At 40.6% G+C, this 13,083-nt stretch overlaps 1 protein-coding gene across 3 annotated transcripts in view; it reads left to right on the forward strand.

Annotated features, from left to right (window-relative positions):
* The window catches only part of PRLR (prolactin receptor), a 147,563-nt gene that overhangs the window by 57,306 nt on the left and 77,174 nt on the right, over positions 1 to 13,083 (forward strand). For 2 of the 3 annotated variants that reach the window (XM_083884341.1, XM_083884342.1), the window contains exon 1: positions 8,126 to 8,432. The exons of the other annotated variant lie outside the window; for it this stretch is intronic. The gene's annotated coding sequence lies outside the window, so the exon portion shown is untranslated. Of the gene's footprint in view, positions 1 to 8,125; positions 8,433 to 13,083 lie in introns of those variants that run through there. 3 annotated transcript variants of the gene reach the window in all.

The following is a 13,083-nucleotide window of genomic DNA, read 5'->3' on the forward strand; positions in this document are numbered from 1 at the left end:
ATGATGAAAAGCTCATGGGTCAAGAAAAGAATAGGGAGAGATTACTCAGTGATTATTGTCATGGGCAAAATGGACTCAGCTTGGGTAAAATTAGTTTATTACCAATCAAATGAGAGAAGAATAAAGGGAATAAAAGTCTTTCCCCCAACCCCTCCCATCTATCCAGGTCCCACTTCACTCCTAATTTCTCTGCTTCTTCCCCTTGAGCAGAGCAGGGGCATGGGGAATGGGGGTTGTGGTCAGTTCCATTTCATGTTGTCTCTGCCACTCCTTCCTCCTCACTGGAAGGGCTCCTCATACTCTTCCTCTGCTCCAGTGTGGGGTGTCTCCCAGGGGAGACAGTCCTCCACAAAAATCTCCAACATGAATCATCCACATGGGCTGCAGTTCTTCATGAACTGTTCCAGCTGGGTCCCTTCCATAGGGTGCAGACCCCCAGGAACAGGCTGCTCCAGCATGGGTCCCTTATGGGGTCACAAGGCCTGCCAAGGAACCTGCTCCAGTGTGGGCTGCTCTCTCCATGGGCCACAGGTCCTGCCAGGAGCCTGCTCCAGCACGGGCTTCCAGTGGGGTCAAAGCCTCCTTTGGGCATCTCCCTGCTCCACTGTGGGCTCCTCCAGGGGCTGCAGGTGGATCTCTGTCCCCCTCTGGACCTCCAGGGGCTGCAGGGGCATGGCTGCCTCACTGTGGGCTCTAACTTGGGCTGCACCACGAGCTGCAGGGGAATGAATCTCTGCTCTGGCAGCTAGAGCAGCTCCTGCCCCTCCTCCTTCACTGACCTTGTGTCTGCAGAGCCATTCCTCTCACACACTCACAATCCTCTGTCTAGGCTGTGGTTGGCAGTAATTTTTCCACCTTCTTAAATACGTTATCCCAAAAGTCACTGGTGGATTTGGCCTTGGCCAGTGGTGGGTCCATCTTGAATCTGTCTTGCATTGTCTCTGTTGGACATGGGGAATGTCTTGGCAATTTCTCACAGAAGCCACCACTGTAGCTTCCACTACCAAACCCTTGCCATGCAAACCCATACAGCACTATGATTCTTAATGATCACATAGCATGATTTTGAATAGCAATATATTATCGGAAGGGAGTGTTTATTTCATAATGGCATTAATATACTTACTGGAAAAAATTCTTAAGAAAGAGTCTTCTTCTAATATAGATACATCTCATGATTGAGTAGCCAACCATTCTGCTGCAGTGATGTTTATGATTAAACATCACTCAGAGGCACTGCCATCAGTAGAATGGCATGCCATGTACATTAGGCCAAGTTCATATCTGAATGGAGTCAAAAGACATATCATCATCATTGCATAGTTCTGTCTCCTACATATTAAATACTTTTTTGATTTAACACACATGTCCTCATCTGCTACAATTTCTGATTGATTTAGGGAGCAAACAATTCAACAGAGTTCTGATATTTTTGCACATGAAGAGGATAAAATATAAGAATAAAAGGCTATACATAAAATACAGGTTTACAGTTAATGTTCATAAGGCAGTCATGTAAGTTGGAAATCACTATTGTTTGTGTTTAGTGTCTTTTTAAAAGCTCTATCTACCCTAAAAAAATGGATGAGACCATTTCTTAGAATATAGTAAGAGATTAATCAGTTTAAGATATAAATAACTAGGAGACAAGTCCTTTGAAAGCCTGTTTTTGTAACCACCTCTTTTTCTGTTTGTCTTTTCAGACAATGTGAGATTCTGTGGGACATACTGTGTTAATTAGATGTAGGGTTTTTTGGAAATGTATTCTGGTTTAGAAATGCAAATAGGCTTTCTGTAACAGTACAAATATCCAGTAAGAAATGACTTATTGTATGATAGTGTAACTTCACATAAAGAGTAGAGAAAGAGAAACATTTAAACTCTGAAAAGGTTGGCTGATTTCTCATTTAACTACCAATACAAAGAGACCATGTTATTGGATAAATACTGCTTTGTGTTCACGGCATAACTTTACCAGTTACATCTCAGTTGTTAACTCGGTATTTTTATATATATATATATATATATATATATATATATATATATATATACACATGTATATATATGTATATATATAATATCAACCAAGCTGTTGTGATACAAAAACTATTTTGGTTATAATTTAAGCAAAAAAAATCAGTTGGGATGAATGTTACGGTTCTTTCATTAATGTTCTTACAAGAAGAAAACATATTTCTAGAAAATAAATAGAGCTCATGGGTTTTCTCCTTCTCTGTGTGATTAAATTGACAAGTGAGAACTTTGGGCACAGAACTATAAGAAATAATAAATTTAAATACAAGTTGAGGATGCAATCTTCATATCTTCCACTATGTTCCAATTTTGTTTTGATAATAACTATAATTAAACTATGTGCCAGCTGCAAAAGAATGAGACACTCAGTGAAGGCATCCATGAAAGCTTTGGGTTAGTTACAAATACACAATTAAAAGAAATAGGAACGTTTCATTAATTTCCTTTGAAGGTAGTCAAGTATTCAAGCATGGCTTAATAAAGTAGAAAGTTATCACATCATACAAAGATCCCAGCCTAGAAAAGAGTTATCTGTATTAACATATAAACTCAACTGAACATGCCAGCTTTGTCCAGAAGAATTCACAGACATTTATGGGGCAAGGGACACAAGCCTGAATTAGCATACATTACATTTAATATACTGTCTGTACTAAAGAAAGATATCAAAGTATTTTGTGTATATATTGGACATCATAAGACAAGGATGATTCCTGAAGAGCAGCTCTCAGTGATGGCAGCTACTTTCCTTATAGTTATGTAAATTCTGGAGATGGGCTTATAATTTCATTTTATTTCAAAACAAAACAAAACATAAGAAACAAACAAAAAAAACCATATAGCAATAACTTCTGTAAAACTAAAGGCTGGGTTAATTCATTTGTTCATTAATTCATTCAGGCCCTATAAAATTTTCAGTTTTCTTCAGCACTGTTAGAGATAGTTGGAGTGATAGATAGAGTGAGTTGTCCCTCACCTACTAGGAGCCCCATTTTCCCTATTATACCAACACAGATCATGAGCTGCACTGGCTGCAGGCTTGAGCGAGTGTGGTAGTAGATGGAGTATTTTTCACTAGTTGATGGACAACTTTTACACAAGATGTGTGCTCACTCCTGGCAGAAGTCCTGTATGCCAAAGTTGCATGGCAGGCTCACCCAGAATGTGCCAAGTCCTTCAAGACTAAGCAGTCTCCCTTCCTTGGCTCCTGTCAGCCTCCACATTGCTACCGTCAGTCACACCCTGTGATCCTAAGGCTTATCATGGCTTTCTGGCTCCTGGAGCCTGCTTGCCAGTGTGGTCCATGCACATAGTGGTCACATTGACCGAGATCCCTCTGGTTCTGCTGCCTGTTACCTGCTGATCACCAGCTGGTCTGATGGTAAAAGGACTGAGGACTTCTGAAGCAAATGGCAGTCTCATACATCCCAAGAAAAAGTGTGCAAGAATAAAGCACACTAAGTGGAGACTGCTGGGGAAGGCTGGAGAAGGGTTATGGTGTCACACAGCCCTGGCTGCTGCAGTGGTGTTTTTCTGTGAAAGGCACAAAGGATATGTGGAGAAGACTTATAAATGTAATGACTAGAAATATGGTACCTGTTAAGAACAGAACTTGAAAATAAACAAGCATCAGTGCATTGTGGCTATGACCAAAAGTCCAGGAAGAAGGAAGGAATGTATTTTTGATGACATGAAATACAAGCAGAGTGTCCTGGACTTGCTTGCCTAGGAGCACTTCTGGGTAAACAAGAACCTTTATTAGGCCTTTCTTAGCACTGGCTACAGCTGTGACAAAAAGATGATCATCACTGTGCTAAGGACATCCTGGTCCTCTGGGTCCTTGCTGTACTTCACAGGTGAGCTTTCTATGTGTTGAGAAGGCCAGGACTTTAGAGGCATATTGCTCGTATGAGAGGAATTGAGCAGCCATGGCACCTGCCATGTCTTCTCTTATATAGTAGATGTCCTCCTGAAAGTACATTTTGTCTTTAGAGAAAGACCCATCAGATAATTTTGGCAGCTGTTTCTTCAGAGGAGGTCATTGTTGAGAAAGCAGACAGCAGCATAAAAAAATATTGTTCCCTCTGTAGTTCCATAGCTTCTTATTTTGTTTCTTAGAGTACTTCTACATTTAAAAACAGAAGGTAGCCCTATTTCCCTGTTTGATTTTCCCTGCTGCTTTCTTCCTTTCTTCCTTTCTTCTTCCTTTCTTCCTCTCCTCTCCTCTCCTCTCCTCTCCTCTCCTCTCCTCTCCTCTCCTCTCCTCTCCTCTCCTCTCCTCTCCTCTCCTCTCCTCTCCTCTCCTCTCCTCTCCTCTCCTCTCCTCTCCTCTCCTCTCCTCTCCTCTCCTCTCCTCTCCTCTCCTCTCCTCTCCTCTCCTCTCCTCTCCTCTCCTCTCCTCTCCTCTCCTCTCCTCTCCTCTCCTCTCCTCTCCTCTCCTCTCCTCTCCTCTCCTCTCCTCTCCTCTCCTCTCCTCTCCTCTCCTCTCCTCTCCTCTCCTCTCCTCTCCTCTCCTCTCCTCTCCTCTCCTCTCCTCTCCTCTCCTCTCCTCTCCTCTCCTCTCCTCTCCTCTCCTCTCCTCTCCTCTCCTCTCCTCTCCTCTCCTCTCCTCTCCTCTCCTCTCCTCTCCTCTCCTCTCCTCTCCTCTCCTCTCCTCTCCTCTCCTCTCCTCTCCTCTCCTCTCCTCTCCTCTCCTCTCCTCTCCTCTCCTCTCCTCTCCTCTCCTCTCCTCTCCTCTCCTCTCCTCTCCTCTCCTCTCCTCTCCTCTCCTCTCCTCTCCTCTCCTCCCCTCCCCTCCCCTCCCCTCCCCTCCCCTCCCCTCCCCTCCCCTCCCCTCCCCTCCCCTCCCCTCCCCTCCCCTCCCCTCCCCTCCCCTCCCCTCCCCTCCCCTCCCCTCCCCTCCCCTCCCCTCCCCTCCCCTCCCCTCCCCTCCCCTCCCCTCCCCTCCCCTCCCCTCCCCTCCCCTCCCTTTCCTTTCTTCCTTTCTCTCTTTCTTTTCTTCCTTTCTCTCTTTCTTTTCTTGAATTGCTGAGACAGTGAGGAATGGCAGGGGAAAACTGCAACAACCCCTCAACAGTGACTCTTGCAAGAAGTTTAGGGGTTTTTTTATAGATAAGGGCTGCAGAAGAGATAAAAACAGACTTCAGTCTTCTCTCTGTATTCCTCTGAAGTAAATGCCCCTCACTACCTGACATGCTCCTTTCCACATTTTGCCCATCTGTAAAGCCCTTTCCTGAAACCTTATTGATTCCTTTGACTGGTTCATCCAACTTTTATCTTCTTTCCTGCCTTTCTTCCAATCCTACATGCTTCCTGTTACGCCTAAATGTCAGAACTCTGATGGAGCTCCCATGCAGAGTAACTTCAGGTTATTGCAGTTACAGTGATTCAACTATCATTATACTGAAGATAAAGTTAGGCTCTTGTGATCTTGATTTACTAAATCCTGCTTTCCTTGAATGACTTGTTGGTGTTAAGGACTGTTTTTTAGATTTTTGTAGGTTATTTTAACAAATTCCAAGCCTACAAACTTAGTGAATCAGTCTCTAGAAAAAAAATTATTATGCTTCTAGATCGGCCACAGAGGAATCCTTCTCTGTTGATGACAGGGCGGCTTAAAATCCTGACCTAAACCAGATTTCTGAAGTTGATACACCAGTTATATGAGATGGGATGAGTCAAGCTGATAATATCCTCAGAGACTGGCCAAGATCTATTCCAGAAGTAGTTGTGCTTTTTTATACTCTACTGAAAATCTGCTTCAATTTTTCATGATCCAGTGGTTAGTACCCTTTTAGTTTACTGTCTGTTTTTATGTGTGTTCTGTTTCTACCTGTTGTTTTTCCTCCAGCATTATTCATTAGCCTAGGCTGCTATTGCACTTTTCCAGTGCTTACTCTCTTTTGTATTTATAGACATGCATTACCTTTATAGGGGCAAGTAAGTGCCTGTTCCATTTTCTGCCTCAACCTTTACTTTGCCACACTAACCCAGCCAAATTCTGTCAGTCACCTTTGAATAGATAAGCTTTAGAGCCTTTACATCATCTTGGTGACCTTTCTTTTCTTCTGTCCTAATTTGAAAGACTTTCTTGAATGTAGGTGACCTGTCTTCTGTGCATATGAGATTTTACTAGTACCTTAAAATATTCTCCTTAATCCAGTGCTCCTAGGATCAGGGTTGTCTTTTCTTGGCAGTTTTCCACCAGAGGTTGAGTGTGCTTGTATTGACTTGCCTGACTGGCTTAAATATTGCTAGTCGTGTAGCCACAGGGACACAGTGTTCATTAAAAGCTGAAAAAGCTAACTCAAAATCATGGGGAAATATTTAAGAGCTATCTCACACTGTTCTGCCTGCTGCCACAGTTACCAGGGCTGCATTACGTCAGCCGGCTATGAACTGGATAGCACAGGTATAAATGTCTAAACTTATCATTTTTACAGATCCCAGTGACAGTTCTTCACTATTACCCCTAATCTTTCGCTAGTAATCCATTAGTGATTTACTTTTTGTTCTCTTTTCCCCATCATCCAGACTCTAGGGCTATAAAGCCCATTTTGATTATAGGCAAAACTGTCCATACCGACCTTAACAATATATACTTCTCTTACAGAAACTAAGATAGTGATGGTGTGAACAGTACTTCTTGGTTCACCTTCATTTTGAAAGTTTCCCCTCCCTATGCAAATCTTAGCTTTCTCATTCCCTCTTCCTTGCTGATCTCCTTGTGTTTAGCAGAGTCAAGCAGATGCAGAAATAAGACAACTGGGCAGAACCTACTACATGACTGGTTAAATATGTATTATGTTCTATCTTGTGTTCCTTTTCTTATTTTTGAAGTGATAGTATCTGTTCAAGCACCGATTCCCTATTTATGAGGAGCAATTTTATCCCTTTCAACACAGAGAGTCACTGGTAGAATTTGTTCAGAGCTGGCTGAATGTTCTGGGCATGTGAGAAATTTTAGGGATATCATCGGCCGAGTCTTTTCTGCCAGCTACACATTCTACTCCTAGCATTTGTTTGATCTCAGAGTGAGTCTGTTCAGAAGTTTACAAATAAGAATTTAAAAAAGAGAATTGTCTTCCAGTACCAGCTGAGCTTCCTATACTGTCTGACCATGGAGTCAAATGGATAACACAGCACACATGATGCAAGCAATGCAAGCAGAGGTGCGGTCTGACACGGATCTTCTGAGCAGCAGCTGGTGCTTAGCACAGCCAAACCACACTCAAGGAGCAAACCTGAGGTTTTATAATTTCCATGTGGATAGATCACAAGGCACATACTCCTTACCTGAAAACGTTTTTCAAGAAATACAAATGCTTGACAAGGCATTGTTCCTATGATTACTGATTGTTTCAAATAGCCTTCAGAATGTCCATTTGGTCATAAGATGTGAGCAATGCTGACCTTGATTGGAGAGATGACTCTAATAACGACTTAGTATCCACACCCATGAAATCTCCTTACATCATGAAAAAGAGATTTCTTCTCAGTCTTCTTTAAAAGAATCTTCACTATACATACATACATTTCATTTTATATTCAGTTCACTGGTTTGAATATAAAGATAAAAATATGGTTCAGTGAAAGCATTTGTTAGAACATGTAAAAATGTTTTGAGTTAAGTAGAGATAGATGACTACTGAATAGTTATGTTAGTAAAATTCACAGCCTTATTGCACAATGTGAAACTCTTTTCAAGTCACAGGAAATAGCTCTCATCTCAAGACTACCAAAAACCCCACTTTTTTTCCTTCTGTTTAATCAGCTTTTTGATGTAAAGCCAACACCTTTCAGTCTGTTGTAATTTTTTTTTCCTCTGCTATTCTAAAATATAAAACATGGACTACTGATACACAAAAACCATTATGAATGCAGTTTATGTTGAAAGGGTATTAGGTTTCCCTCAGAAAAAAAAATTATGGGCAATAAGCATTCAAAAGGAATCACAACAATCTGTAGAGTATGTAACTGATGATCCCAATTATTCTTTTTCTGCTGCTGCATTCCTACACTCCAGAGTACATCTCTCACCTTTACAGCCATCACACTACAAACATTGCTTGCACTGAAGAGAATCACTGTTTTGCCTGAAGCAAGGAACATAAGTGTTGCAAAACTGACTCCTCCTCTAATGGGGTGAGCATGTACAAGTACACAGAGTTGTATTTCTCCCAGAGCTGCCAGGCTGAATATTTTGCAGGCAGAGCTCTAAAGCTTACAGGCTTTTTCTTTATTTATCTTTCTTTTGGGTCTTTCCCCCTCTTTCTTTCTGGATTTTTTCCTTTTTTACATATATGAGAAACAGTTTGAAACGCTGGATTTTCAAGTCCTTTTTCAGGAAGCATTCATGAGCTGGCATGGGTCAACATACATGTCATTACCAGGCAAAAGTAAGTACTGCAGTTAAATCTGTTCCTACTGTATGTTTACCTGACTGTAAAGGGTTTGGTGTTGTATGAAGGACAGAGTAGACTCTCAATAGGTAAATTCAGTTCACCTTAATGTGATATAGTAAATATCTTGGGGCTCACATTCTGAGAAAGAAAAAAAGGATTTTTATTTGTAAGTCAGTGATATCTCTTTTAAAATACTGAAATAAGCTGTGAACACAGAGATGCCACTCCTTCTGTATGATTTTTTTAAAATGACAGTTGGACGGCATTTATTATTTCAAAGCATTTTTAATCCACTTGATAGTACTAATCTCATTGTATTCATGATTTATATCCTTTATATACTTTATGTTCAATAAATATACCTTATTTTTATTATTCATTAATGAAAACATCCTCCTGGAACTCCTATAACTGCCATCATATCTTCTATTTCTGATGTTCCCTAGCTATTATTTTATTCTTCCTGTTTTACACTCTCCTGTGTCTGCACATACATTCACTAGTTATCAGATTCTGTTTTGTATTATTATCTTCAGAATGTGTTGGTATTGGCATAGACTGGCAGTAAAAGGCTGAAGGGAAATGGATCTCAGAGAGAATGGAGACAAAAGCCTGGTAAATGAGCTGGCAGGTAGTAAAGAAAACGATGTGCTTTGATCCAAAGAGCATCTTTTTAGCCAATTTTCCCTGCATTTTATTGAAACCCTGTACCGTCAACATCTGTAATATTTTCACTATTCCAACAGTCACCTGGGAATTCATTAGTACCCTGGGAATGAATACAGTTTCCCTTGCTGTGAGTTCCCTCTAGAGAGCGCAGCAGCCTGCGAGACAGTTTGTGTGGATTCTGTGTCCGTGTTACCAGCGTGTGATTTCTGCTGCAGAAATGCTCTGCTGCAGCTATCAGTCTTTTCTGCTTTTGAGAGTTGGCTTGCTTTTGTCGAGCTGCACTAGGCACTCTCCCAAGGCAGGCAGATGGATTGCCCAGGCAGCAGGCAAGTTTAGCAACAAGTAATGCATGAACGCCTGTGCAGGGAAAGCAGCCATTTACCACATGCACGTTTTGCTCCAAGCACGTTTTGCTCCAAGCATCCACAGCAAGTCTGCAGCATGAATGCTTATCAGTCTCCTGCTATAAAGTCAGCCTAGTTAACGTCCGTCACAAGGCCTAACATAAATCCTCACCATGGCTTGGAGCACACAGACTGTGAAGGGAAACAAAATCTAAAGAAATGCAGTTAGCTTAAAGCCAGCAGGAGCAAAAAAAACTCTTAGGTAATTCTAGTATTTGCTCTTGCTGTTGTTGTTGTTGTCGTTGTTAAAATTGATATGGAAATCTGCCAGACTAAATTTTTATGTCAAAGGTGTGATGCTTTGAAAGGGCAGGTATCTCAGTGTTCTGAGCTGATGCTTTGAAAGGGCAGGTATCCCAGTGGACTGAGCTGAGCAGAATAGTTCAGTCTAGAATTTTCATCTTTATTTTTATAAGGGCTTTAAAGTTTTCCAGCTTTTAGTTTTTCAGCTATTACCATAATTTTTTGTTGCTCAGCAAAATATACCTTTTTAATGTGTCAAGTGTTCATGGCTCCATCTGCAATTACCACCCATAGCAAGTAAAGTTCAGCTATCAGAAACAGGGGACAAATGGGGCTTTTGAAAGCTCTGGCCTTCATTTAGAGATTGTTTGACTTCCATACAATCTTTATGGCAGTGAAGCAGATGGAGTTCAGCCACTTCACTCAGCTGTATCACTATTTGAGTTGAAACCTCTATCCTCCAAGGTGATTTTCCTCTCCAGCATCAGACACAGGTTAATTACAGTCTCAAAGAACACTAGAAATGCTTTTGTTCCTACTACCACTTCCATTTGTCTTGTTTGAAACTAATATTCTGGTATTTCCAGAGACTCAAATTTACAGCCTCTGTATTTTCTATATATTTATGTACCCTTATGTACATATATCCTTCAGTTAGGATTTTTTAGAGTTTTGTCACAAACTCTTGCTATATAACACCCTTCTTTCAAAGTTGCATTCCTCCCAGAAAACCTTAGTTTTCTGGGCCTTCAGCACCACTTTTGTTTCCCATTTCTTCAGTACAGCTGCCTTTCAGAGAGGTTGTAGGGTTGCTTCACAAGGTAAGATCAAAGGGCAGGTCAGCCTATACCCTAAGTTTTTGTTTGTACTCAAAAATTGGATTAATCTAATGCTCTAACCACTTCACTTGCAATGATTTTCCCCCTGCACTTGTCCTGACGTTTCTCCTACAATTTTTGGGTGTTTTTTTCTTGGGGAAGGGTGGGGGAGGGGGATGCCTTGCTTGGTCTCCAGTCTTGTTTATCTGTGATTGCTATCACATTTCTCCTTAGCTTAGCTCTGAATTAAAAATCTCCTGTCACATGAGTCTGTACTGAGGTTGCATGGGCAATTAGGTTAAAGTCAGTTGATCAACCTTGGTTGATTTAACCCTTTTAAAGAGCCAGCCCATGTTACTTTAATTTTGCAGCTGTAACTATACCTATCCTGCAATCCTCACTCTCACCCTAAGTTATCACTGTGGATCAATTTAATTAAACATTATGAAGCCAAGGGTGCAGGGTTTTTTACAAGCTAAATAATGAGAGAAGGAAGGTTTCTAACTGTTGTCCTTCCTATCTTTTATATTGTCTGGTCTCACTGAAGACACCTTGCTCTGAGACCTTGCTTTATCTCTCACAGATTGATACAGGTTGGTAATAATTCTGTTTAACATGATCTTTAATCCTTCTAAAACCATACTTGTAAAAAAAAGTTCATATCCAGCAGGCTATATTTACACTTTTTTAGTCCTAAAACTTTATAACTTCCAGTAGCGCCACTGGTAATTCCCCTGCTTGGAGCATGCCAAGAGCAGCTGTGGCTCTACCTGACCCTTCCTTTACTGCATCTACCCCATACCTAGCAGCAGCATATGACCAAGCAGGCAGAGTTGTTCTTGTTTCCTGCCACACTCTAAATTAGCGAATTAAAAATGAGAAAGAATGGAAGTTCAAAAGAAATGTTAAAATATCTCTGCTGTTAAGGATTGCATTTAGGTTGAGTCCTATTGCATTGTATATAAGTTAGATTGTCATTATGATCCCCCTGGATTTACAGACAATGATCTCCGAAAAGATCTCATTCAGCATATTTGTTACATCTGATATCATTCCTTTTCCTTGTCTTAAGAAATTTTCTAATCTCCTGAATTTCAAACCCCTTACAACCTGAGGTAACCCGAGGTTTTTGGCATGGCAATTCTCTTTCCAAATTCATTGTTCCCTCAGGGCAAAGTCATTCCATATTAACAGTGGTTTTAAATTGTCACATTTCCACTTCTGCTGAACATGTGATACATAACATTCCCTGTGAGCAAGTATGTACTGGTTCATAAAAACAGTCAATAAACTTGGCACTAATAATTTCTGAAAACTTTCAGACCTCTAACTGGAGCAAGAACAATCAGGAGCAACCATGATATAAAAATGGAGGGATAAGAATTCACAACAGATCATCTGTTTGATGAATAGCACATTTTGGATGTTGCTGTATGGTGTGACCCTTCTTTCTTGGACGAAAGAGGAGATGGTCTTTGGAAAAGCAAGGATGACTTGTGGCCAAATCTACATCTGCTCTCAGCCTGATCCAAAAATTGGATTGCTGCTGTTGCTGTTTCGTCACCCCTAAACATTATCTGGTAAATCAGGAGAGTTCAAGAAATCCAAAAAGAGTAGGCTTTTCTTTCAAAATAATCCTTTTACTTTATTGTGATGCAAAGAGAAAATAAAGAACATTCACTTCAGTGATTATAGGGCAAATTCTACCTACCTTATGAAAGGTAGGTGGATCATGATTTTGTGAATGCAGAATAAAAATGGGAAAAAATAGAAGGCATGTGTCTTAAGAATAAAGATTAGTCTTTAAAATATTAATATAGAAATTATTTATTTAAATGGAAGTGTTAACTAAAATACTTTGTTTAACTGAACTACTAAGTAACCAGGTTCAGTGGGACAGTCTGAGTATCTGAAGTTGGAATCTTCATGTGGCCCCTTTGTTTTAAGTAACAATATAAAGGATTTTTTGTCTAGATAAGGTAATTTGGTACGATCATACTATTTTGTCCTAATATAAGGAAGACAAAAAATAGTTTCCGGTCTTTGTCACTCAAGGTATGTCTTCTAATCTTCTCTTCAGGAAAAGCCCTGCCTCACATGTCTTGTATCAACTCTGTATCCTAATCATCATATATCTGCTTAGCCTAAGTAATGCCAAATTGCCCCAAACTCCCTGTAATTATTACTGTAGTATTCATATGTAATTTCACTCCCTAATTATTATTATATACTGTTTCCTAGTTATTTTATATCTAGCACCTCTCTTCATTCCTTGTTTGAGTGGCAGCAGTGTAGATTTCTATTGTGATTTAACCAAATGAGGAGGGGATGATATAAGGCTACAACCAAGGGAGATGTCATTGCTCCCAATTAAAGAACAACTTTAGTACCAGATGATGCAGGCTCCATTCCTCTGACTCCTGCTGGAAGACCTGACCCTCAAAAGTCTCATGACCACTGTCACCAGAAGCCCTTCCCCACAGTTGCAGCCATATAACCCACTTAGCCTAG

Source organism: Zosterops lateralis, assembly GCF_965231275.1.
Source record: "Zosterops lateralis genome assembly, chromosome: Z".
Classification (NCBI taxonomy): domain Eukaryota; kingdom Metazoa; phylum Chordata; class Aves; order Passeriformes; family Zosteropidae; genus Zosterops; species Zosterops lateralis.